Genomic DNA, 27,704 nt, shown 5'->3' with positions numbered 1-27,704 from the left:
AACACATGCCGCTCACTCTTTCCTAGCATACTCTCTCCCTCTCTCTCTCCAACGCTGCATGTTGTGGAGAAGGCTTCATAGTTTTAATAGAAATTATGTTTGTTCTCCATGTCAGTGGAAGAAAGAGGAACCAGTTTATTTTTCCGCAGGGATGTATTCCTGCAGAATTTGTTGAGCGTTGGGTTGCATAGTGTACTTTAGGGCAGTGGTCTCCAAAGTGGGGTGCGCAAGACGATCGATGGGGGGGCGCAGCAGGAGGAGCGCCCCCGGAGGAAAAGGGCGGCGCGGCAGGACCAGCAACGCCGCAGGGGCCGAGGGCGGGGGAAAGGGCGGCCCTGAGTCCTCCGGCCCGTGGAGGAGCAGAGGCAGCCGCGCAGGCAGCGGCCGGAGAGAAGCGGCACTTTCCCCTTCAAAGCCGGCCGGAGAGAAGCGGCGCTTTGAAGGGGAAAGTGCGGCTTCTCTCCGGCCGCTGGCTGCGCGGCTGCCCCTGCTCCTCCTGAGTCCCCCGGCCGGTGCTCGCAGGGCCGCGTTCCGAAAGGGGCTTTAGAGCAGCAGGCCAGGGCCCCGGGCCCCCTTAGCCCAGGGCCCTGAAGCCCCTAAAGCCCCTGCGTTCCGGGGGCCCTGCCTGCCGGGGGTGGGGGAGCAGCTCCCAGAATCGCGGCCCCCAGAATCGTGGCCATGGGGGTGGTGCTGCGCTGCTCAGAGCCACCTGCACACCCCCTGCACCAAACAGGAGCTGCCCCAGGTAAGTGCTCTGCACCTCCTGCCTGCCCCAGCCCTGAGCCTCCTCCCGCACCCCCACCCTGAGCGCCCTCCTGCACCCTAACTCCCTCCCAGACCCCGCACCCCCACCCTGAGCGCCCTCCTGCACCCTAACTCCCTCCCAGACCCCGCACCCCCACCCTGAGCGCCCTCCTGCACCCTAACTCCCTCCCAGACCCCGCACCCCCACCCTGAGCGCCTGCTGTATCACAAAGTGTGAAACCAAGATTTTCAAAAATAATAAAGCATATTCCATCACATTGCTCTCACTAAAAATATTAATAATTTTTGTAGTGAGAGCAAAAAGGTTTTTTGTACCATTAATACATAAAATATTTTTTTAAAATATTGTTTATTTCATCTTTATCTCATCGTTTTTTAATTTCTATTTTTTGTGTATGTTTTATAATTTACACAATATAGTAGTACCATAGTACATGTATATAATTTATACATAAATAAATATACATATATTGGGGGTGCGTGCTCAAAAATTTTTTACTAATAGGGGTGCGCGATCAAAAAAGTTTGGAGGCCACTGCTTTCAGTAACATGTTAAATGTTTTGAATAGTATATTATGCTAGTATTCACCTTATTAAGTCAGCCATCACACAGCACAGTTCCACTCTTCCAGCCATTTCCCTATATTTTAGTCATTTGTTTTCCCACAACTAGCAGGCAGCTGAAAATATCAGTCTGATTTTCCTGGTGAGACAAGCTTAGGGCCTCATCCTACAAAACTTTACTTAGATGAGTGATCTTTGCACATTTGAGCAACTATATCTACTCCAATTCAATACTTGTGGAACTAATCATGTGAATACAAACTATTCATATGAATAAGTGTTGACAGGGTTGGGCCCCTACAGTTTGGAAAGCTGAGTTTTTCCATAAAGAAATGTGATTTTTTTTCATATTTCTGCAGGTTGCACATCTGCCCCTAGTCAATCATTGCAGTCCCAATTTCAGCAGACAAAGAATAATTTTCCATACATTTATTATATCTAAACATACTGCATGTATATGAAAACTAAATGGGACAATAACACTTGGTGAGTATTACGATTTTTGTAATGTCTAATATAATTTGTCTTAAAGATAAAACAAGACATTTGACCGAACTCATTTCATTCCATATATTCCCATGGAAAATATTAATATGCACCTTAGATTCCCTGATTTGTGTGTTTGTGTATAGATATATCTCCTTGCAAATCTTTCAGACAACCCCACAAAAAGCCCATTTAGTTGGGCTTTGTGGTGAGGTGGATGAAAAATTCATCTATTCTGAACGCTTTGGTGAGTTTTAGGGTATCTTACAACCTAAGATGCATTGTCAACTGATGTAATATGTATGATTTAATACATGATGTCCCCTTTATGTGTACACAGAATGTTTGCTACAAAATTATACAGAATCTATTATTGTCAAAATAAAACCAGTTCTGTGTTTTTACAGCACCTCGCCTAATGGGGCCGTGGTCCATGACCACAACTCCTAGGCTCCATGGTAATACAAACAGTGCATACTAAATAATAAATAATAATATATCCACAGTCAGTGACAAGTTGCTCACTCTGGACACAGTTCAACAAAGCACACAAACACACAATTAAGTCCATCCTCATTCAAAAAAAGCACTTCAGCATATTTCCAGAGTTAGGCATCTGCTTAAGAGCTTTGCTAATCGTGACCATTATTGAAAACTCTAGAAGTTCCCAACGTTTTGTTTCATCCACAGTGACCAAGTATAATGTGACAATTCTTTTGCTGAACTCCTTTTGTATGTTGGTGCACTTACCAGGTATTTGTGATACTTAGTTGTTTGTTTTGTTTTAAGTGATGCAGTTGTTACGGAGTCTGCCTGACTAAAAATAAGGTTGTACAGTTACACGAGGATGAAAATCAGGAGACATGGAGTAGATGCTGAAGGTAAATAACAAACTCTGGCCCCTGCATGAGTTTTCATAGAATATCAGGGTTGGAAGGGACCTCAGGAGGTCATCTAGTCCAACACCCTGCTCAAAGCAGGACTAATCCTCAAGTAAACGATCCCAGACAGGGCTTTGTCAAGCCTGACCTTAAAAACTTCTAAGGAAGGGGATTCCACCACCTCCCTAGGTAATGCATTCCAGTGTTTCACCACCCTCCTAGTGAAAAAGTTTTTCCTTATATCCAACCTAAATCTCCCCCACTGCAACTTGAGACCATTACTCCTTGTCCTGTCATCTGCTATCACTGAGAATAGTCTAGATCCATCCTCTTCGGACCCCCTTTCAGGTAGTTGAAAGCAGCTATCAAATCCCCCCTCATTCTTCTCTTCTGCAGACTAAATAATCCCAGTTCCCTCAGCCTCTCCTCATAAGTCATGTGCTCCAGACCCCTAATCATTTTTGATGCCCTCCGCTGGACTCTTTCCAATTTTTCCACATCCTTCTTGTAGTGTGGGGCCCAAAACTGGACACAGTACTCCAGATGAGGCCTCACCAATGTCGAATAGAGGGGAACGATCACGTCCCTCAATCTGCTCGTTATGCCCCTACTTACACAGCCCAAAATGCTGTTAATCTTCTTGACAACAAGGGCACACTGACTCATATCCAGCTTCTCGTCCACTGTATTCCCTAGGTCCTTTTTTGCAGAACTGCTGCCTAGCTGCTTGGTCCCTTGTCTGTAGCAGTGCATGGGATTCTTCTGTCCTAAGTGCAGGACTCTGCACTTGTCCTTGTTGAACCTCATCAGATTTCTTTTGGCTCAATCCTCTAATTTGTCTAGGGCCCTCTGTATCCTATCCCTACCCTCCAGTTTAGTGTCATTTGCAAACTTGCTGAGGGTGCAATCCACACAATCCTCCAGATAATTAATGAAGATCTTGAACAAAACTGGCCATAGGACCGACCCTTGGGTCACTCCTCTTGGTACCGGCTACCAACTAGATGTGGAGCCATTGATCACTACCCGTTGAGCCCGATGATCTAGCCAGCTTTTTATCCACCTTATAGTCCATTCATCCAGCCCATACTTCTTTAACTTGCTGGCAAGAATACTGCGGGAGACCGTATCAAAAGCTTTGCTAAAGTCAAGAAATAACATGTCCACTGCATTCCCCTCATCCACAGAGCCTGTTATCTCATCATAGAAGGCAATTAGGTTAGTCAGGCATGTTTTCTGAACTTGTAACTGAGTATATTTAATCTTTTTTTTTTTTTTGGCGCTTTTTTTTGCGGCAGTTATATTGGGAGTAGGGGCTGTGTTGGGTAAATAATACAGTTAAAACAAAAGTTGAGATTTTTTAAACTTGCTCTCTCGATCTTTTCATTAGACTGCATTGTGCAAATGTTGTTGAGTTACACATTAAAGTTAGCAAAAATAAATAAATCATAAAGCAAGAAAAAGTAGAGTGCAATCCCCCGCCCCCTCTCAACACACACACACAATAAATTATCGAAGGAAGACAAAAGAGGTTCATTAAAAGGTAGGTAGTCAAAACCTGTAAGCTTATTTCTGATTTCTTGGTAGGAACAAGGTGCTTCTTAGCACTGGAAAAAGAGACTCCCCCTGTCATAAATATAAAGGGAAGGGTAACCACCTTTCTGTATACAGTGCTATAAAATCCCTCCTGGCCAGAGGCAACATCGTGTTACCTGTAAAGGGTTAAGAAGCTCAGCTTACCTGGCTGGCACCTGACCAAAAGGACCAATAAGGGAACAAGATACTTTCAAATCTTGCGGGGGGGCTTTTGTTTGTGCTCTTTGTTTATGGGGTTGTTCTCTCTTGGGACTGAGAGAGGCCAGACAGAAATCCATTTTCTCCAACCCATCCGAATCCATGTCTCCAATACTGCAACCAGTATAGGTAAGCCAGGCAAGGCAGATTAGTTTATCTTTTGTTTTATGTGAATTTTCCCTGTGTTAAGAGAGAAGTTTATTCCTGTTTTCTGTAACATTATGGTTTTGCCCAGAGGGGGATCCTCTGTGTTTTGAATCTGAATACCCTGTAAAGTATTTTCCATCCTGATTTTACAGAGGTGATTCTTTTACCTTTTCTTTAATTAAAATTCTTCTTTTAAGAACCTGATTGATTTTTTCCTTGTTCTTAAGATCCAAGGGTTTGGGTCTGTGTTCACCTGTACAAATTGGTGAGGATTATTATCAAGCCTTCCCCAGGAAAAGGGGTGTAGGGCTTGGAGATGTCTTTCCCCAAAATATCCCCCCAAGTGGTCTCTTTCCATGTTCTTTGTTTAAAACGCTTGGTGGTGGCAGCATACTGTTCAAGGCCAAGGCAAAGTTTGTATGTTGGGGAAGTTTTTAACCTAAGCTGGTAAGAATAAGCTTAGGGGGTCTTTCATCTGTACCCTAGAGTTCAGAGTGGAGAAGGAACCCTGACCCCCCACCCACCCACAACACAATTCATTGGTTTGAAAAGGTTGGGGTTACACTTATACAAAAGTTCACTGAAAATACAGAAATACACCCTGTGATTGCTATACAATTTAGTTTCCTTTCTTAGAATATGGGTAAAATCATCCTTCAAAAATAACTAAGAGTCAGGATACATTGGATTGCTTTTTTTTATAATACAGGTAGCGGTTTCTTTTAATGTACTAGCAGACTGCATAGTTGTCTTTATAGGTACAATCCTACAATTGCTCACTTCTCTGGCTCTATTAAAATTAAACTCGTAGTCAAGTGTTTAGCTGGACTGGAGCCACAGTGCTCTGCACTTTGCATGATCCAAGCCTAAATTCCTAACATCTCACCCTCTCTGCTACACCCATGTATACACTTCTCGTAATTTGTGGTTGCTCTGTAACGTCACCCAACATGTTTTCTCTGCTTCTGTTACTTCTCAAAAGATGTGTGTATATATAGCTTTTAAAAATGCAGGTACCCCCAAGAAATAGAAGATTACACTAAAAGGCCCTTGGACAAGAAAGATGCTTTTATGCCCACTGTCCCTTGATCAGAAGTGACTGTGATGTTTAACTTTTATCCCCTGAAGTACTGCCACTGAAAGCAATACTTCTGCAAATGACATTTCTCCCTTGGAAAGGATGATTGGACAAAGTTTCAGTATAGCTATTCAAAGTTCTTATAGGGATAGTCTTGAGCAAGAATTGCTGGTGCAATTGTTGCATCTTCCATTCTAACCCTTGCCTAGAAAATATTTGGAGCCCTCCACATTTTTAATGTAAAGACTACTTAAAAGAATTACAACTGGGTTTTTAAAGGAGACAAGTAGGTCTTAAGGCATAACATAATAAGCCCAGGAAGTCTTTATGGGGAATATTAAATTCATATCCTTTGATGAAGTAAATAGGAAGGAAAGACCTGTCAGTTCAGACATGAAAAACTGCTTTATGACACAATGACCTTTCTATAGTTTTGCTGCAAACGCTCACAAAGGAAGCATCTCCCTTCTCCTCAAGCATTAATCACAGGAGCCCCACTGTGTCACCTGTCTTAATTTAAACAAGAAAAATACAGACTCCAAGACCCTTTTGATAATGCTAGTCTGCAGTGCAGACTATCAAATTGAAACAAAAATGCTCAGTACAGGTCAGGAAAGAAAAAAAAAAAGATAAAATAAATCTTATTTTGCTATTGGCAAGGGCAGAGATTTAGACAAAAAAATAGAAAATTGAATAACTGAACTTATCTTTCACAGAATGCGATAGTATTTCTCTATTGCACTGACCCCCCCCCCCCCAAAGATGTTATTCATGTTCATTCTAAAAAATTAGGGGAAGCAGGCTTGCTGTGCCAGAAATCTCTCCAAGGACACTAAATAAATAATGTGGGGAAAGAAGCATTATAAAACCAATTAAAGTAGTAGAAGAAATATTAAGCTTCCCTCAGACTCTTCCTTTGAAATTAAGTTATTCTCTACAGTTTTCCAGTAGGCAGGTTTCCCAAGCACAGATACTTAAAGAGATTCCTCCCCTTTCATACCACTCTCACCTGCTTTAATTTACATTATGTCTCCTTTCTTGTGTAGCAGCAAGAAGCATCTCGGCTTGTGCTGAACATTTTTGGTTGGTCGGAATGGCTATTAACTTACCATACTGAAAATATGCTGAGAATTATTCTTAAAAGATTGGGGTACTGTGAAAGATCAAAATGGTATATACAAAGCTGGCAGTGATAATCAGTCTGCTTCTCCAAACACAATGCAGTGTAATCATCTTTCTTATAAAAGCTTGAGTTCTTCTTTCAACACAGTAAATTACACAAAATACTGGGGATTAGAAATACTTTCTCACCATTGGTTGAATCCCATGCAGCTGACTCACTGGGGATTCAGCAGCCACTAGAGGGGAGACAGTCCCTAGTCAAGAGTACTGAGACAGCTGACTGGAGCTAATAAGTCACATACCTAGGGTCCAATTTACTACTCTGCACCTGTGCACAATGTATTTCATAAGCAAACCACAAAGTTCACAGTTGTCTTAGTTATTTAAGTGCTACATCAGTGATATGTGGGGAAAACTGTGTATATTACTCAGCCTTTTAATTACCAACCCCAAGATGCTGGTAGTGTGTTTTTAATTTCTCAAAGCTTTTCCCTTTAAGAAACATTTGCTTCCTGATAGCACAAAATCAGATACACATGATGGAAATCTGTTTGAAAGGAAAGCTCTTCAGAATGAATGTGACAGCAAATGAGAAAATAAAGAGCATGACGAATCAGTCGTCTTGGCTTTGGTCAGAGATGAACAGACTATTATTTTAAAAAATAGCTGCCTAACTTCTGAGGATTGCACACATCTTTAAAGCATCAAAATTCAATGCTATTTCCAGCCTAAGTACAAATGTTTGAAAGCACCAATTAGTACTGCAGTTTCTGGCAAATGACAGTACAGTAAATCTTATCTTTACAACAAAGACAGTAATATATGTTGTACATCACTGGGATAAATAAAACAAGGAGCAAGATTCTTGTACCCACTGTGGCTGATTTATCTGTTATGCCAGTTTAGCTGGCTACCTGGGCATTCACACTGAACTGACAAATCGTCGTGCTTCAAATACCCACCATAGCTGTGTACACCACCCATCCCCAAAACCAGAGGCTGCTCTAAGTTACCCTGGGGACTGCACTGGTCCATGGCATGTCCTAGAATTGTGGGTGGTATAAGGATAATTCAAAGCCACCTTTGCCCACCTGAGAAAATCCTGCCACAGAGGTTTACTGGAGGCTTCTTACTGAAAGATTTAAAAAAATACTTTTTGGATTTGTTTACTTTGTGTATTGAACCACATTTTGTGTCTAGTCAGTTTTACAAAATGGGCAGGACAGAGGAGTTGTGGAACAGGATCTGCCCCTCCCCCCAACTCTCCCTATCTCTAGCTCCCCTTCCCTTTTGTTCTCCCGTACTCTCTTTTTCCCCAGTCTCTTTCTTCACTCATCTTTTACTTTCCTACTCACTGCACCCATAGAATTGCCCCCTTTATACTTGCCAGAGTTTCCTCCTCCCAGATTCCCCCAGTTTTAGCCATCATTAGGTTCAGGCCTCCCTAAAAATTATTCCCATCTCCATTCACCTTCCCGCAATATCCAGTGTCCCACCAGACTCATGTATAGTTTCCAAATTTCCCTTTACATATGTCCTCCAATTTGCTACCTCCCACCACCTGGATTCTTGGCTATTTACAATCTATATGGCTTTATAGTAGGATTCATCTTGTTACCACACTGCTTGGTAAACTTATTCTCCAAGTGGGCATTCACAGTGAATGAGAGTGTTCGTTACATTTTAATGATAGATATGACACAAGCTAAGTTAGTAATTATTGTAACATTAATTTTTTTCAGTTGAACTACTTAAGTTTACTGTACATATGAAAATTCAGTCCAAGTTTTACCATATAAATCACAGCTGCAAAGCTCATAAAAGATTAATAATTTTGCCAGGAACCTCTCTCAGGCTTGATACAGTTCACTTCCTTCTCCTACCTCCTCCATTTTCTTGGTCTTGTTGGTGGATTTGTTTTACAGACATTAGAAAACTGATGTAGTGCCACAGGGACAAACCTATACAAATTGCTTATGTATGTACGTGCGCACACACACACACGAGTAACCCAGCCCAAGAAGCCAAAATAGAAATGCAAAAGGGATTATATCAACCTTCTGTTTGAAAGAGTGAAGTTGTGGCAATTGTTTCAGTTAATGTGACCTTCTGCAGATTACTGGAACCATCCCAATCACCCCCATGGTCTTTATCAGCCTAATTCAGTAAATAGCATTGGGAAGTTTCTTGAATTTCATGGTAAAATCCTATGAGGCAATGGGGTAAAATGGGAAGAAAAAAACAACTGATCCTCAGTGTTAATTTTATAGTATATTAACTGTGGAATCATGTTGAAACTATTTCAGAGACAAGTTGTGTCATGATTCTGTTCTTTTCCGTTCTATATAGGATCTTATACCCCTTCATCACCCTAGTATCTGAGTTTATTTTAATAGTGGTTTCTCATGACTTACATCTATCATGTCTATCACATGTGGTTCATTCTCTCTCAGCAACATGAAAATTGTGTGTGGTGTGCAGTGTTTTGTTTTGGTAGTGTTTTGGGGTTTTTTTAAATGTGTTCATAGTGAAGACAAGCTTGAAGAAATGTGCCGTGCACTTGGAGTGGAAGATGGTGAGGTTTGTGGGGGTCCTTATAGTTCCTGTGTAGGCCCCATAATTGTTACAAAAATCTCTCTCTCTTTTTGTCCACAACAAAAAACAGCAAAGGTTTTTGTAAAATGAAAATGAAACTTGGTTAATGGAAGCAACACTTGAAATGATAGAAATGAAGGAGTGCTGTGTCTGGGATAAGTGAAAACATTTTTGAGGATAGGTTTCAGAGTAGCAGCCGTGTTAGTCTGTATTCGCAAAAAGAAAAGGAGTACTTGTGGCACCTTAGAGACGAACAAATTTATTTGAGCATAAGCTTTCGTGAGCTACAGCTCACTTCATCAGATGCATTCAGTGGAAAATACAGTGGGGAGATTTATATACATAGAGAACATGAAACAATGGGTGTTACCATACACACTGTAACAAGAGTGATCACTTAAGGTGAGCTATTACCAGCAGGAGAGCGGGGCTGGGGGTGGGAGGAACCTTTTGTAGTGATAATCAAGACGGGCCATTTCCAGTAGTTAACAAGAAAGTCTGAGGAACAGTGGGGGGTGGGAGGAATAAACATGGGGAAATAGTTTTACTTTGTGTAATGACCCATCCACTCCCAGTCTTTATTCAAGCCTAAGTTAATTGTATCCAGTTTGCAAATTAATTCCAATTCAACGGTCTTTCATTGGAGTCTGTTTTTGAAGTATTTTTGTTGAAGAATTGCCACTTCTAGGTCTGTAATTGAGTGACCAAAGAGACTGAAGTGTTCTCCGACTGGTTTATGAATGTTATAATTCTTGACATCTGATTTGTGTCCATTTATTCTTTTACGTAGAGACTATCCAGTTTGTACATGGCAGAGGGGCATTGCTGGCACATGGTGGCATATATCACATTGGTGGATGTGCAGGTGAACGAGCCTCTGATAGTGTGGCTGATGTGATTAGGCCCTATGATGGTGTCCCCTGAATAGATATGTGGACACAGTTGGCAACGGGCTTTGTTGCAAGGATAGGTTCCTGGGTTAGGGTTCTGTTGTGTGGTATGTGGTTGCTGGTGAGTATTTGCTTCAGGTTGGGGGACTGTCTGTAAGCAAGGACTGGCCTGTCTCCCAAGATCTGTGAGAGTGATGGGTCGTCCTTCAGGATAGGTTGTAAATCCTTCATGATGCGTTGGAGAGGTTTTAGTTGGGGGCTGAAGGTGATGGCTAGTGGCATTCTGTTATTTTCTTTGTTGGGCCTGTCCTGTAGTAGGTGACTTCTGGGTACTCTTCTGGCTCTGTCAATCTGTTTCTTCACTTCAGCAGGTGGGTATTGTAGTTGTAAGAATGCTTGATAGAGATCTTGCAGGTGTTTGTCTCTGTCTGAGGGGTTGGAGCAAATGTGGTTGTATCGTAGAGCTTGGCTGTAGACAATGGATCGTGTGGTGTGGTCTGGATGAAAGCTGGAGGCATATAGGTAGGAATAGCGGTCAGTAGGTTTCCGGTATAGGGTGGTAACCATGCACTACCATGCTTTCTGAAGTACATGATGTCATCTGTTTAGAAGCAACTGCAAAAAGGAAAGATTCTGCACTTCCCAATGGGATCCACCACTCACATGCAACTGTGGGGCTTTGGAATCATGACATTTTTAGGTACAGAAAGACTATTTTAGGTAATTCTTTAGAGGTGTTTCAGCGTTATCAGACTCAGACTGACGCTTTACAGGAATAGGGTTACAAAAATAGTCTCCGTTAGATTTTTAAAAAAATGATTTAAAAACATTTCTAAAATAGTTTTTCAGTAACATAAGAGATGTACAGCAGTGGTTTTCAAACTGCAGGTCGCGACCCAGTACTGGGTTGCAGAATATAAGGCACTGGGTTGCGGTGGCTCTGGTTAGCATCCCCAACCGGGCCGTTAAAAGTCCCATCAGCAGTGCTAAGACAGGCTAGTCCCTACCTGTTCTGACGCCGTGGTGCTGACACTGGCCAATGGGACCTAGCTGGTGGGGTGGTGCCTGCGAGAGAGAGCTGCCGGAGCCACTTGTGCACCTCCGCCTAGGAGCCGGACCTGCTGCTGGCTGCTTCCGGGGAACAGCGCGGGACGCAGTGCCAGGGCAGGCAGGAAGCCCCACTTACCCGAGGTAAGTCCGTGCCCGAACCCCGCGCCCCAATCCCCTGCCCCAGCCCTAAGCCCCCCAATCCCGGAGCCCCCTCCTGCACCCCAAACCCCTCATCCCCACCCCAGAGCCTGCACCCCCAGGCCAGAGCCCTGACCCCCACCTGTACCCCAACCCCCTGCCCCAGCCCTGAGCCCACCAAATCAAGCCCCCTCCTGCACACCAAACCCCTCATCCCTGGCCCTGCCCGGCAGCTCTCATCCCCGCACTCCAAACCTCTGCCCCATCCCTGAGCCCCTCCCACAGACCAAAACCCTCATCCCCAGCTCCGTTGGGTCACGGGCATCAACAATTTTCTTCAACTGGGTCTCCAGAAAAAAAGTTTGAAAACCACTGATATAGAAAGTTAATGATGATATGGTGTGGCATAAAGGTTAACCAGCATTCCTTTGGGATTCTCTCTTACCTGACAGTATAACACCTTGTCTAAACATAGAGGTGTTAAAATCATGGCTCCCCACTGCTTCCTGGAGCTTTGGGTAGACTAGATACTTTAGATAGACTGACAAAAGCCACGTCAGTGTCACTTTCAGTTTGCATTAAGGTAAAGAAGTGGAATGCAAGTCACTTGCAAAGAAAATCTGGAAACAAATAAATTTCTTCCTTATGTAAGCAGTGTCAGGATGAGCTCCACCCTGACATCTGGTGGTGAGGTGTGGCAAGTTGTGGAAAAGAACTTCAGGGGCCAATCTCATTTGCATAGGCACACCCACCACGCCTAGAATGAGACCATAGCTGCCCAAATGGTCACTTTGGCTGCTGTGGGATCCCCAGTGTCTCTGTTATTGGGGCAGGAAGAATAAATTGTTATTACCCTGATTATGGGAACTGTGCTTGGAACTGTACGTGGCCTTTTGTTACGATGGAGGGATTCACCATCATCTAAGTAGCACTCACTAGGCAAGGGTCATGGGTTCCAAAACTGTGTGAATGGAGAGAGGCTGGGGACAAGTATTAATACTGGTGGCATGGGCCCCTTGGTGAGGGCCTTACATGCTGATTGCACTTCCTCCTCTCTCCACTGTGGAATATCAGAGCTAATTTTGATTTCATTAGAAGTCTAGTTATAGGCTGCTGAGCTCACTTTGGGCTGACAGTGCACCAGCACTGGGGCTCCCCTACTATAAGCTGAATTCACCTAAGAGCTGAAATCACTTAGTGTTGTGTTAAGTAGTGGGGGAGCCTGAAGATATATTGTGGAGCAGTTTGCGGGACGGCTGGTGAAGCAGTTCGACACGGAGCAGTGTGTGGATGGCAGGAGCTGCTTGTGGGCCGTGGAGCTGAGCGAAGGAGTTCGTGGGGCGGCTGGCGGAGCGGAGCGCAGCTGAGCGAAGGAGTTCGTGGGGCGGCGGGCGGAGCGGAGCGCAGCTGAGCGAAGGAGTTCGTGGGGCGGCGGGCGGAGCGGAGCGCAGCTGAGCGAAGGAGTTCGTGGGGCGGCGGGCGGAGCGGAGCGCCGCTATGGAGCTATGGGGCGGTCAGCTTCAGATCACGTAAGGTGCCTCTTACCCCCGTCCCATTTCCACCCAGGTTGGGAGGTAAAGCTCCGCCGATAAACTTTCGAACTCTGGGGCTGCCCTGACCAGGGACAGAGACTTTTGGGGCATTGGACTTTTGGGGTTGCTGGGCTCAAGAACCAAAGGGAAAAGGGCATGCCCCAATTTGCTTGGGGTGGGGTTGTTTTTGCTCATGGGTTGTGTTATGAATCCTGTTGGTGGTGTTTTCCCAACATAATGCCACATTATTTCTCTCTGTTATTAAAAGGCTTTTTGCTACCTCAGACTATGTGCTTGCGAGAGGGGAAGTATTGCCTCTTGGAGGCGCCCAGCGGGGGTGGTATATATTTGTCCCAGGTCACTGGGTGGGGGCTCGAGCCGGTTTGCATTGTGTTATTGGAATGGAACCCCTAGATATTGAACCCGGCCCTTGTTGCTGCCAACTCTGACGGGCAGAAGGGTTACATTTTTGGGGGCTCGTCCGGGATCGCCTGGGTCAGTACCCCTCGCAAGCACCTGTTGAGTGATCCACTACATTGGGAAACAATTTATATTTTTTTTTGTTTGTGCTTATATTTTGAGGAAATTACTGTTTGTATAATGGCTAATACGTCAGGTTTGTTGGGCCCTGGCTCAGCAGCTTCTAGCTCGGAGGCTGCAGCCTCGGCTAATGATTGGACAAAAGCTCTGGGGCAAATATTGGAAAAGGTTGTGCTGCCCCATGCTGAGTCAGACTCTTGTCGTAAGTTAAGATTATTTGCTGGGGAGGAGGAGTTTGAACCCTGGTTAGAGCATACCACTGAAATGCTGCAAGAGTGGGCCGTACCAGATGCAGAAAAGCGAAGATGCCTTATAGAGAGCCTTGGCGGCCCAGCATTAGATGTGATTCGCACCCTGAAGCTCATTGACCCTGGGGTCAGTGTGAAGGACTGCCTAGAGGCCCTTGAACACAACTTTGGGAGCGTAGAGGGCCCTGAAGACAGCTACTGTAAGTTCCTTAATTCCCGACAACAAAAGGGCGAGAAGGCTTCAGCCTACATACAGAGACTGGAGAGACTGCTTCAGAGAGCTGTCATGAGGGGAGCAGTGACTGCTGAGCAGATGGATCAGACCAGACTGGCTCAAATTGTAAGAGGAACTCAGTATCAGAACCCGATTCTACTTCATCTCCGGCTAAGAGAACGACGGGAACATCCCCCAAGTTACTCCCAGCTGATAAAAGAGGTCCGAGAGGAGGAAGAAAGGCAGGCTGCCAGTGAGTTTTGGGAAGCCCAAACATCGGAGCCAGCCAGCACAACACCACTGCAAATGGCCAGTGTACTGATGGTGAGCACCAGAGAGGAACTTGCCCAACAAATGCAGGTCCTGACGGAACGGATAGCTGAGCTGCAAAGTACCGTTGACCGAGTTAAGACTTCTAGGAATAAGAAGCCTCAAACTGTGGCGATTGAGAAGCCCGCACTTAGAGCCACCATCCCCCCCAGGCGAAGGGGGAAAGGTCAATTCTTCTGCTACCGATGTGGTCAGGATGGACACAGTGCTGCCAAGTGCCGTAATGAAGAAAACCCCTCCTTAGTGTATGGAAAGCTGAGGATCAGTTGGGAGAGATCCGGTAGCTGCCAGAGGGTCTGGGGACGGGGACCCCCCCAGGTCTGCAGGATTTGAAGATTCCCCCAGAAAAGACTGTCCAGCTGGGATCCCTGCAGGACTGATAGGGCCTCGAGCAGAGGTCATGGTGAGGATCGAAGGGGTGGAGTGTAAAGCAGTGCTTGACACTGGATCTCAAGTGACTATTATATTTCAGTCATTCTACCAACAGATGCTTAGGCACCTGCCTATACAGCCACTGACTGGCCTTGGCCTATGTGGCCTTAGCATGGATGAATACCCCTATCAAGGGTATGTCATAGTGCACCTGGAATTCCCAGAGGAGGTTGCTGGGGTAAGAGAAGAGGTAGACACAGCTGCCTTAATATGCCCTGACCCTAAAGGGACTTCTGATGTGTCTGTGCTGATAGGGACCAACTCCAGTCTCTTCAAGGTACTCGCGGATTACTGCAGAAGGCGGGCTGGGGACCAGTACCTGAATACCCTGATGATCCATACGCTTTGTGCTGAAGCCTATAGGAAAATTGAGAGCGCTAAAAGGGACACATCTGAGCTACCGCTTGGGGCACTGAAGTACGCGGGCACAACCCCCTTAGTAGTGCCTGCAAGGACGGAGCAAGAAGTGCTTGTCATGAGTACCTGTCTGAAAGGCAGTAAAGGGACGTTAGCAATGATAGAGCAGCCGATGGGAGGAGAGCTCCCTGAAGGAGTGCTGGTCCCCAGTGGAGTCATAACCCTACCTGCTGAAGCCCAGGAAAGGGTGACTATACTGATTGCTAATGAAACGAGTCGTGATATTTTTGTGAAGCAAGGACAAAAGATAGCAGACCTCTTTGAGCCTGAGTCGATTGTAAAACCCCAGTATGAAACTCCAGTTCCGGCAATAGACCCAGCAAAGTTTGACTTTGGAGATTCACCAGTGTACGAGGACTGGAAAGATTGCCTGAGGAAGAAACTTTGTGAAAGATCCAAGGTGTTCTCACTGCATGAGTGGGATGTGCAAAAGGAGTAGAGCACAATATCAGACTACATGACTCTCGACCTCTCAGGGAGAGATCTAGGAAGATTGCTCTCTCTGAGATGGAAGATGTGCGACATCATCTTCAGGAGCTGGCTGCGAATGGCATCATTACAGAGTCCCGCAGCCCATACGCCTCACCCATTGTGGTAGTCCGCAAAAAGAATGGGAAAATCCGGATGTGTATTGACTACCGCACCCTAAACAGCCGTACGGTGGTCGACCAGTACACTATGCCTCGAGTGCAAGACGCCTTAGACTGTTTGCTGGGAAGCCAGTGGTTCTCTGTGTTGGATCTTCGAAGTGGATACTACCAGATCCCTCTGGGAGAAGAAGATAAGGAGAAGACAGCCTTCATCTGCCCATTAGGGTTTTATCAGTTCGAACGCATGCCCCAAGGGATTTCTGGAGCACCTGCCACCTTTCAACGTCTCATGGAGAAAGTTGTGGGAGACATGAATTTACTGCAAGTGTTAGTTTATTTGGATGACCTGATTGTGTTTGGAAGAACCTTAGAGGAGCATGAAGAAAGACTTCTTAAAGTGCTTGATGGGTTGGAGGATTATGGTCTGAAGCTTTCAATTGACAAATGCCAGTTCTGCAGAACCTCAGTGAAGTATGTGGGTCACATTGTGTCCCAAGAAGGTGTGAGTACTGATCCTGATAAAATAGAAGCACTCACTACATGGCCACGTCCAAGTAACTACAGAGAACTCAAGACCTTCCTTGGATTTAGTGGCTACTACCGCAGATTTGTGAAAAACTATGCTACGATTGTAAAGCCTCTGAATGATCTTACCAGGGGACATCAGTCCAGCAAGAACAAATCTAAGTCCAAGAATAAGGGGAGGTCCCCAAAGCCTCCTGTGCAGAGACACAATGGCCCCTTTGCACCATTTGGGCCACGGTGGGATGAGAGATGTGAAAGGGCTTTTCAAGAAATCATTACTTGCCTAACTCATGCTCCAGTCCTAGTTTTTGCTGACCCAAGCAAACCATTTATCCTGCATACTGATGCCAGTTTGGAGGGTCTGGGAGCAGTCCTGTACCAGGAAGTGGAAGGCAAATGTAAACCTGTAGCCTTTGCCAGCCGAGGATTGTCTGATAGTGAAACTCGCTATCCCACCCACAAGCTGGAGTTTTTGGCCTTGAAATGGGCCATCACTGAGAAATTTCGAGACTACTTGTATGGTGCTCAGTTCCAGGTGTGGACAGACAACAATCCACTGACTTACGTGTTAACAAGTGCTAAGCTGGATGCTACAGGGCAGAGATGGGTGGCCGCCTTGGCTAGCTATGAGTTCAGCATTCAGTACCGATCAGGGAGAAGCAATGTAGATGCAGATGCATTGTCCAGGCGTCCGCAGGCTCCAGAAGTTGCTGTGATACCCACAGATGGAGTGAGAGCTATTTGCAGTGTGAGTCGCCGAGAGCCAGAGGCCCGTGAAGACTTTCAGGGATGTGTTGCAGAAGCTTTGGGCCTGCCCCCTGAATGCATGCCTTCTGCTTCGGTGAACTATATTGCATTAGACCAATCTCCTTTGCCCATGCTCAATGCGGCTGACTGGCAAGAAGCCCAGCGGCAAGATATTGACATTCGTGATACACTACTTGCCAAAAGGGAGGGGCAAAGCCCAACTGCGGTTGTCCCACCTAACCCGGAGGGTAAACTACTATTGAGAGAATGGACCAAACTAAAACTGATTCAGGGAGTGCTACACCGAATGACCACTGACCCTTTACAAAAAACAACGAGCACAACTAGTACTGCCAAAAAAGTACAGAGCCCTGGCCATGAGGGCCCTGCATGATGACTTTGGGCATTTAGGGATGGAGAGGACCCTGGAACTTATTCGTAGTAGGTTCTATTGGCCCCGAATGGCTGAAGATGTTCACAGGAAATGTGAGACTTGCGCTCGATGTGTTCAAAGGAAAACTCTGCCCACGAGGGCTGCATATCTCAAGAACATCACCAGCAACAAACCTTTGGAGTTGGTATGCATTGATTTCTTGTCTGTAGAGGTAGACAAGAGGAATGTTGGAAACATTCTAGTAGTGACTGACCATTTTACACGGTATGCACAAGCATATCCCACACGTGATCAGAGGGCCACCACCGTTGCTCGAGTATTGTGGGACAAATATTTCTCAGTCTATGGATTTCCGGCTCGGATACACTCTGATCAGGGGCGGGATTTTGAGAGTCACCTTCTGAAGGAGGTGCTGAAGATAGCAGGAATTAAAAAGTCTAGGACAACGCCTTATCACCCCCAAGGTGATCCTCAGCCAGAGAGGTTCAATCGAACCCTATTAGATATGTTGGGAACTTTGCGACCAGAGCAGAAGGCAACCTGGAGCCAGCATGTCGCATTTCTGGTGCATGCCTACAATGCCACAAAGAACGATGCTACGGGAGTCACCCCATATCTCTTGATGTTTGGGTGAGAACCAAGATTACCCATAGACTTGTGCTTTGGTGTATCAGAGGATGGAGATAGCTATGAAACTCATCAGCAATATGTATCCCGACTAAGAGAAAAGCTGCGGGATGCTTATCGCTTAGCTACCGCTGCGGCTCGGAAGAACGCAGACCGCAACAAACATTGATATGATGCTAGAGTGCGTTCGCAGGAGCTCCAGCCGGGGGACAGAGTCCTGCTGCGAAATTTGGGTATTGCTGGCAAACACAAGATAGCTGACAGATGGAAGGCAATACCTTACCTTGTGATGGAAAAGCTGGGAGATCTGCCGGTCTACAAGATCAAACCTGAAGACGGTCCAGGGCAAATAAAGATGGTGCATAGAAACCTTTTGCTCCCTGTGCGGGAATTGGTAAGCACCCCTTGTGAGATGGGCCACGGCAGGGCCGCCGGGCAGAACAGAGGTGCTAGACCAAAGCCGCCATCCAACACAGACAGTGGGCCCCCTGCAGCTAACTTACCCCTATTCTGCACATCTGAGAGTGAGTCTGAGGAGGAAGACACAACCCTGGTGTATCCTGGGATGGAGACAAGATTTCAGTCTCGATCAGCTGAACCAAACGAGAGTTTTCCCTCTTCCGCCCTAAACCCAATGGCGGAACTATTTAGGCCCCTTTCTGATACCCCGGTGCTGCTGATGAGACCCCCCTGTGATGACACACACAGGTTATTGGACAATGGGGACAGACAGGTAGAGGATGTCCTGGGCACCTTGGACCCTCCAGCGTTAGAACTAGGAGTGCAGGGGCCTACGCCAGTAGCCGAGGGACCCTCCAGGGAAGCCTCTCCATCCGTCACTCAAGAGGATGTTCCCCTTACTTCGGCAACAGAGATTCTCAATAGACGAGACAGGGTGATAAGACCAGTGAAACGGTTAACTTATGATGCACCTGGGGTGACTAGTGAGGAGCCAATACATTTAGCACACAGGCTTGTGGAAGCTAAAGTGGGCTTCCTGTGGCCCTTTGGAGGAAACCAATGAGTTGGTATAAAGGGAGTGTGATTTGTCGGGACGACAAAGTCTCGGCTGGGGGGAGGATGTAAGCAGTGTCAGGATGAGCTCCACCCTGACATCTGGTGGTGAGGTGTGGCAAGTTGTGGAAAAGAACTTCAGGGGCCAATCTCATTTGCATAGGCACACCCACCACGCCTAGAATGAGACCATAGCTGCCCAAATGGTCACTTTGGCTGCTGTGGGATCCCCAGTGTCTCTGTTATTGGGGCAGGAAGAATAAATTGTTATTACCCTGATTATGGGAACTGTGCTTGGAACTGTACGTGGCCTTTTGTTACGATGGAGGGATTCACCATCATCTAAGTAGCACTCGCTAGGCAAGGGTCATGGGTTCCAAAACTGTGTGAATGGAGAGAGGCTGGGGACAAGTATTAATACTGGTGGCATGGGCCCCTTGGTGAGGGCCTTACATGCTGATTGCACTTCCTCCTCTCTCCACTGTGGAATATCAGAGCTAATTTTGATTTCATTAGAAGTCTAGTTATAGGCTGCTGAGCTCACTTTGGGCTGACAGTGCACCAGCACTGGGGCTCCCCTACTATAAGCTGAATTCACCTAAGAGCTGAAATCACTTAGTGTTGTGTTAAGTAGTGGGGGAGCCTGAAGATATATTGTGGAGCAGTTTGCGGGACGGCTGGTGAAGCAGTTCGACACGGAGCAGTGTGTGGATGGCAGGAGCTGCTTGTGGGCCGTGGAGCTGAGCGAAGGAGTTCGTGGGGCGGCTGGCGGAGCGGAGCGCAGCTGAGCGAAGGAGTTCGTGGGGCGGCTGGTGGAGCGGAGTGCAGCTGCGCGAAGGAGTTTTGTGGGGCGGCTGGCGGAGCGGAGCGCCGCTATGGAGCTATGGGGCGGTCAGCTTCAGATCACGTAAGGTGCCTCTTACCCCCGTCCCATTTCCACCCAGGTTGGGAGGTAAAGCTCCGCCGATAAACTTTCGAACTCTGGGGCTGCCCTGACCAGGGACAGAGACTTTTGGGGCATTGGACTTTTGGGGTTGCTAGACTCAAGAACCAAAGGGAAAAGGGCATGCCCCAATTTGCTTGGGGTGGGGTTGTTTTTGCTCATGGGTTGTGTTATGAATCCGGTTGGTGGTGTTTCCCCAACATAATGCCACATTGTTTCTCTCTGTTATTAAAAGACTTTTGCTACACTCAGACTATGTGCTTGCGAGAGGGGAAGTATTGCCTCTTGGAGGCGCCCAGCGGGGGTGGTATATATTTGTCCCAGGTCACTGGGTGGGGGCTCGAGCCGGTTTGCATTGTGTTATTGGAATGGAACCCCTAGATATTGAACCCGGCCCTTGTTGCTGCCAACTCTGACGGGCAGAAGGGTTACACTTAGGAAAGTCAAATAAACCAAGCCTGATAGAAAAGACAAGCCCTGTCTCCTGTAGGAAAACAGAGAGGCAAGGTGGGTGAGGTAATATCTTTTATTGGACCAACTTCTGTTGGTAAAAGAGACAAGCTTTAGAGCCACACAGAGCTCTTCTTCAGCTCTGGGAGAGGTAAGAAATGCAGCAGTGTGCACCATATCAGTTGTTTTAATTACTAGTTACTCTAGCTGCAGTGGGTTCCAGAAGCACACAGGGGGCTTTCAGAGCCACAGGAGGCTCTTTGTTTTTAAACCTTCTTAATAAATAATGCCATGTAAGTTGCAAAGTCAAGGCAGTGCTACTTATATGGTGATCTCATGCAGTTTTGACTTACAGTGCTGCTTGTTCATTTCTGTTCCACCCTTTCTTTCACTTATTTTCTCTCCCACCTTATTTCACTTTTCTTTTATTTTTAATTTCTCCTTAAGCTTCCCCAGTAACCCTGTTAATTTGTTGATTTTTGTTGATTTCTTACTTACTTTCTCTCTCTCTCTGTACAAGGCTTCCATTTTTCTACTTCCTGTCCACTGGACATTTAGTTGGGACAGAAACTCAACTAGTGTAAATCGGCATAGAGTTCTTTACTTCAACAGAGAGAAGCCAATTTACTCTAGCTGCTGATTTGACTCAATAGACTCTTAATGAATCACTAGCAAGGAAAAGGAAAGATTTACTACTGAGATTATATATGCTGTAAGAGTTAAATAACCACAAAAAAGAGACCCCTAGAACTTATTTTGGAGGTCTTCAGAATATTGATTTTATCCCTAATCTGAACATAGATCTGAATTCAACATTTGCAATTTTATGACAGGCTACACTAAAACCCTGAACACCTCTGATTTGTGTGAGGTTGAGATCCAGATCCAGATCTCATCAGCTTCAGTCCATCAGTTAATATGCAAACCACACTGATAGAAACAAGGGCCAAGAAATGTGGTAATAATAGAAATAGTGAAATATTATAATGCCTATATCTCTGACCTTATCTTCTGTCAAGTCTCCTTGTCATCTGTTTTCCACAAATGGTGAAAAACTTTCTCTTCTTTGTTCCTTTCTTTCACTCGCCATATTTTCTTCCAAATTGCCCCAGATGAACACCCTCCTTTATTACTGAGCCGCTAACCTTGACTCATTCAAATCCATCCTAAAAACTCACTTCTGCCATCTCACTGACAGGAAAGGAGGACTGAAAACCCAGTGTTAACAGATGTATGCATGCCTTACAGAGTAATAAAGTGATCTTATTATTGGTCCCTTGTCCCTCCTTTCATACCATCTTTGTTGTCCCCCCCACTTTTTGACTATTCACAACCCTCATTTGTTGTATTATGTCATATTTAGATTACAAGCTTTTTAGGGCAGAGGCAATGTCTTTACTGTGGGGGTTTTTTGAGGACATAACACATGAATTAATAACAATTATTAAAAATTGGAAGCTGTGATAGTTAAACTGTGCATTTTCATTCTTGTTTTCATTCATCTCTGACGACAGTTTCCTGAATGAAGGATCTTTGATTCTGGAAATTACCCCCACCCAAAGAGGTTGGGATGGATGTGTATCTGTGGGCCCCATACCACCTCTGCACTGGCTGGTCACACAAAATGGAGAATCCTACACTATACTGTGCTCCCATTTCTACCTTGTGCCAAGGAGCTGGGGAAGGAATTGTGCTTCTGGAGGCCCAGTTCTTCCTTGTGCTATCCCTGGGGCATAGGGCAGAAAGCCAAAGCCCCACGGCCTGGGTCTGAAGCCTGAGCAACATGGCTTCGCAGGGCCCCCTTTGGCATGGTGCCCCAGGTAATTGCCCTGCTTGCTACCCCTTAACGCTGGCCCTGGCTTTTATATGCAGAAAAACAGTTCTTGCTTCACAGGTGGGCCATGGAGTTTTTATAGCATGTGCGGGGGAGGGGTGCAGGGAGGGCTCAGAAGGAAAAAGGTTGCGAACCTGTGTGCTATGCTATCACATATGGGATATATCCAGCTCCTCCTGAAGTCAATGAAAAGGCTTCCATTAACTTCAGCTGAGCTGGTTTGAGTGCTTTGTCTTATACCTTTTGGATCATAAAATGTATCAACATTTAATCTTAATATAACATTTGTGGGAAAAGAAATGAAAAAACTGAAGGGCAAGATACCTGAAAAGGGGAATTCAGACACCATGTGGTAAGAGGTAATCGATTGGTAGTTTAAAACAGGAATTATTGCAGAATTTTCTGGGTGAAGTTCTAAGTCCCATGTTATGCAAGATGTCACACTAAATGATGACAATGGTCCTTGCCGGCCTTGAAATCTATGAACAATATATTGTATGGTATGGGTCTGATTCTCCATTTTACTTCTGCAATTTGATGCCAGTGGAACTCTGTTGAATCCACTAGGGCAACACCAATGAAAAACAGGTGAATCAAGCCCCGCTCTCACGTTGTGGTGGTAATCACATGGACAAGGACATGAATATCACTGTGCATGAGTTTTCTACACTCCCTCAGTGGAGTGATAGCCTTATAAGGAATAGTGTACTCCAGTGCTGCATAATATTATCCTTTTTCTTCTCTCCATCTGTCTCTGTCATACACATGTGTGCTTTCCTCATTTCTAACATTTCACATTTGCCTACATTACAATCTTCACTTATCTAAAGTGTGTCAGGGACTATGCAAAGACCCATTTTATTCCCCAACCCATCTCACTTCACTCTTCTCCCATCATTTTATGATGTAGAGGTTTTTTTTTTATTTTTTGCCAGGAAGCTGCCTGCATTATGAGGGGGAGGGAAACCTGCTGTAGAGGGTTTTACTGAACATAGATTATCATACTATTAAAATAATAAAAAATCAAGTCACATTAAACATTCACACTCATATGGTGAAGAAATGTCCAGTGCTTTTTAAAAAAATCCAGTAAGCCAGCCATGCTCAGCCAAGGCTGCCTGACTCTATTGTGTGAAGCCTGCTGGATTTCTGCCAATACTCACCTTACTGTGACACCAGCCAGCAGGGACCTTTGTGCATCCAGGCTGAAATTAATTCCACATTACAGTGAACACAAAAGAACAAAAACCTTATTATATTAATCCCTTTTTGGAAGATGAAGCTAATCCTCAGTCCCTAAATATTAAACATAACACTGATATTACAGCAGAGAGATAATACCCTTGCCTTTATCTTGGCCAGCCCTTGTCATCTTAATGAGGCAACAAATGCAATAGGCTGGGTGCTCATGAATGAAAGGGGCCTCCAACTAGATGAGGAGTCAGGTTCCAGTATCAAAGCGTGCCTTGTGTTCCCACACAACACCGTGCTGCTAATCTCCCATAGAAAACATCCCTCTACATAACCTAAGGTTTCATGCTATACAAGGCATTATGTGGCAAAAATTATGTTTGAGTTCTTAAATAATCGTATTTTACTCAAAACATATTTGTTACTGACTGCACTGTTAAGGCAGGAACACCTAAGTTTGGAATCAACACATTAGGATGGGCATTCATTGGTGCCAGGCAGTGCCATGTTATTCCTATTAGAGACATTTTTCTATCGATGCAAGGGAATGATTGTAATGCAGTGATGGTGGAGTGTAGTTATATGTTCATTCTCTCACCAAATCTTCTTTCTTGTTGTGTTAGAGTGTCGTATCCTATAAGCAGTTTGGGTGAGAAGGCCATGAAGCAGCATTCAGCAAACTGAAACAATCTCATACAGAAGAAGAGACAGGCTCTGTGAAAAGGTGGTTCTGTTTCAACAACAAGAAAAAGATATACCACTCTAGGTTTTCCACCACCTGTATGAGAGACTGGGCCAGACTGTTATGTATACAATGGCCTTCACTGGCGCACTGCAAAGTCACCTCTACCCTTGGTGGAGTTCCAGAGGGATTGGGTCTCCAATGGCAAAGAAACCCTTTCTTTGTGCCAGAAACCTGAACTTCGGTGATCATGCCTAGTGGCTGGAGCAGGAATCATACCTACTGGCCAGAGCACAAGTCAGTAGCCAGGAATAGGAGTCAGAGGCCAGGTCTGAGGGGTCAGAGGCCAGGTCTGAGGGGTCAGAACCAAAGTCAGGAATCAGAACCATGGGTCAGAGCCAGGTTACCTGGAGTGAGGGAAGGCAGGAGGAGGGCTGGGACCAAGGCAGAGGCAGGAACTATTGCAGCTGTGGGTATACGCTTTGAGTAGCCACCAAAGTGCTGCTCCTGCTGAGCTTAAGACCTGGCCTACTAACCAGGGACAGGGTAAGGTGTTGCGCTCCTGGGGCCTGGGAGTGGGGGCTTGCTCCACCCACCCGGAGTTCCTGGCAGGAAGTGGGTCAGGGTACAGGGGCTTGCCCTGCTCCACCCACCCCCAAAGCATGGCAGGTGGGTGGAACAGGGCAAACCCCCGCAGCCCAACTCCACTCCCTGGCGGGAGTATGGGGATGCTCATTTTTCAAGGATCCCACAATTGGTCGGGGCCCCTGGCCATGGATCCCATTGGCCCAGTGGCTAATCTGTCACTGCTGCTGACTCTTCCCATTAGTCAGCCAGCATAGCCAATCAGGCAGCCTACTACAGGCCAGCTGTGCTAACCAGAGACTGGCTCTGTTACAGGCCCTGATTCCTGACAGTGTGTGCCCACATTCAAGAAATAGACATGTGCTGCACCATCCATTTGGACAATGCAGAATGCTGCCCCCACAGCATAACCAGCTAGCTCTTCAGGCCAGTGAGAAGGGATGGAACTGTGAGCCTGGCCCTCCAGTCCTCCCTGTAGAGTTATTTGTGTTCCCCAGGGATGCTAGGAAGAATCCATTCCTGGGCTCCCTAAATGCAGGGACTACAGTTGTCCTTGGGTATTGCACAGGAGGTTCAAGGCACAGGCAGAAAGGCTCCTTGCTTCTTTTCCCCTTTGTACCTGCACTCGGGCCAGACACAAGTTGGCTCAGAGAACGAGACAACTCAGTGTAATAGGTGTGATCCATCCTGTAGCTGTTTTAACTGTGAAAGTGCCAGTAAAGTCCATAGGAATTTTGAGTTTGGAAGATGGGCTACCAGATAGAAGTCTTTAAAAAGAATAAAATTACTTTATAAAAATAATTTAAAAATAAGAGTCAGATTTAGATGTATTATGGACTTATTTATTAATATTGTAACTTATATTGAGAAGAGACTGCAGTTGCTCAGCAAAGCCTGCCCCCACAGTGCAAAGGGATGGAAGGGGTGTGGTAAAGGTGGCTGAGGAACACAGTGAATCCTCACCCCTGGAGAAAGCCCTGAGAGGTCACTATATGCCTCTCTCCCTCTGATAAGTCCTTAGTGGGGTACCACAAACCTGACTGCCACAGAGAAATGAAATTTACATGTTTGTAAGCCAGGAGAGGCAGGCTTTGGTTGGTTTGGTGTTTTGTTTTTGTTTTTATTTGCAATGTGTATTTGGATTATTAAGATGATAAAAATTCATCAACTAATTATATCTCAGTATGGGGGTCAAAAGCTGAACTCAAGAGAGAGAGAGTGTGAGCAGCTACTTTAAGGGCAGCAGCTAGCAAAAACTGTGTTTGTGATATAAAGCCTAAAAGGGGGTAAATCAATGGTGTATATTTTTTTCCTCAAAGCCATTAGCATAATTCATTCCCATTCTGATTGGGAGAAGATCCAGCATAGAACTTTTTCCTTAAAACCTTTACTCATTGTATTCCTTTTATATGGAATCACAAAGCAGCAGGAATTAACAGAAGCAAGCTGATTCTGCTGCTAGACAACAGGGGAATCAACGATTTCAATTATAAATTCAATGCCAGTACTGTGTATCTAAAATGAAAATGCTCCCTCATTATTTTAGAGTTCACCCAGACCCCATGGTAAGGGACAAGTCAAGTACATTTGAACCTCCTTCAGGACAAGTCTAAAAGTAATTTGAGCAAATTCCAGACGAAAACACTTCTCACCATTTCCCCCAAACTTCCTGAAAATAACAGTGAGCAGGAACTTGAATGTATGAAGACAAGATTTCAAAGAGCTGTGCAAGAGCCTAAATTGTACATATAGCTAGTGAACCCACAAAAATTGAGATGAAGGAAAGTGGGTTAGGGCACTAGCCTAGGACTTGGGAAATCCAGGTTAAATTCCCCGCTCCATCATGGACTTCCTGTGTGACTTTGGGCAGGTCACGTTGCCCCCCTATACCCTAGCTCCCCGTCTGTAAAATGGGGATAACAGTACCTCGCACAGATCTTGTGACAATACATAAAAGATTGTGAGGTGCTCTGTAATGAGGGCCATATCAGTATCTTAGATGGAAGCCCTGTATTTATGCCTGCAAACTTTTGTTAGCATGGGCAAACTGGGTACCGGCACAAACAGCTAAATATTTGCTCACCCAAACATGGGATATCACAGGTGCAGAAGATGCACATGCATTTTGCATGCTCACTCTTCTTATGTGCCTTTGAAAATGTGACAAGTAGTAAAGAGAGCAGAAGTTAAACAATTTTTTTTTTACACAGTCTAAGATTTGGAGTATTTAGATTATCCTGGTTGTTTCCAAATAGATTTTTAAAAGTGAGGGGGACCCTGGGTATACAAGTCCAATAATGAATACCAGGAGGATGTATTATTAAGCCTACATGATCAATTTTAAGAGAAGTTATCATGTGGAAAAATCAAACGTAGCTACAAGGTACTGGCAGGAAAGTCCAAACCTTTGAAAACTGAAAATAAAATAGATGGAAAAATCCCTGATTTAAAGACAGGATTTGTACATATCTAATATCAAAGGCATATAAATCTTATGTTACAAATGAAAATGGTAACTCTTCCTCCAGAGTACTTTGGGAAAGGAAGACAAAATTGCAAATCTCACAGAAAACAATGAGTAAAGTACTCTGACTCGCACAAGCTCCATCACAATTACATCGGACTTTGATGGGGTCTGTTGTTTTTAAAATGTACAATTTAAAATTCTAACACACACCTTATAAAATTGAGAGATGGGGGCTAATACCTATGGACAAGAGGTGGCATTAAAATGTCGGAATGCCAAGAAGGGAGGACCTTTCATTTGGAATGTCAGAAATATATTGCTTATGGGAAAAGCATCCCAGTGTCTGAGTGAAATGTTTCAGAAATGGATACTCACTGAATGTGTCCTGAGCATTCTGGAAATCTCAGTACATTAGATAGCCACATTTTATGT

The 27,704-nt window shown here is 45.2% G+C and overlaps 1 long non-coding RNA gene across 2 annotated transcripts; it reads left to right on the top strand.

The window, feature by feature from the left end:
- The first annotated feature begins 378 nt into the window (after positions 1-378).
- On the top strand, positions 379-27,704 carry LOC140911473 (uncharacterized). Of its 2 annotated transcripts, XR_012158982.1 has the most exons (5): positions 379-745; positions 1,689-1,815; positions 2,605-2,696; positions 6,762-6,886; positions 24,162-27,704. It is a non-coding gene; the product is annotated as an uncharacterized lncRNA (long non-coding RNA). The 2 variants fall into 2 exon arrangements; XR_012158981.1 differs by lacking the exon at positions 24,162-27,704 and having other exon boundaries at positions 383-745; positions 6,762-7,838.

The sequence above is a fragment of the Lepidochelys kempii genome, chromosome 5, assembly GCF_965140265.1.
Source record: "Lepidochelys kempii isolate rLepKem1 chromosome 5, rLepKem1.hap2, whole genome shotgun sequence".
In the NCBI taxonomy this organism is placed as follows: Eukaryota; Metazoa; Chordata; order Testudines; family Cheloniidae; genus Lepidochelys; species Lepidochelys kempii.
Note: the sequence above shows the minus strand (reverse complement) of the source record. Positions and strands in the feature narration are given on the sequence as shown.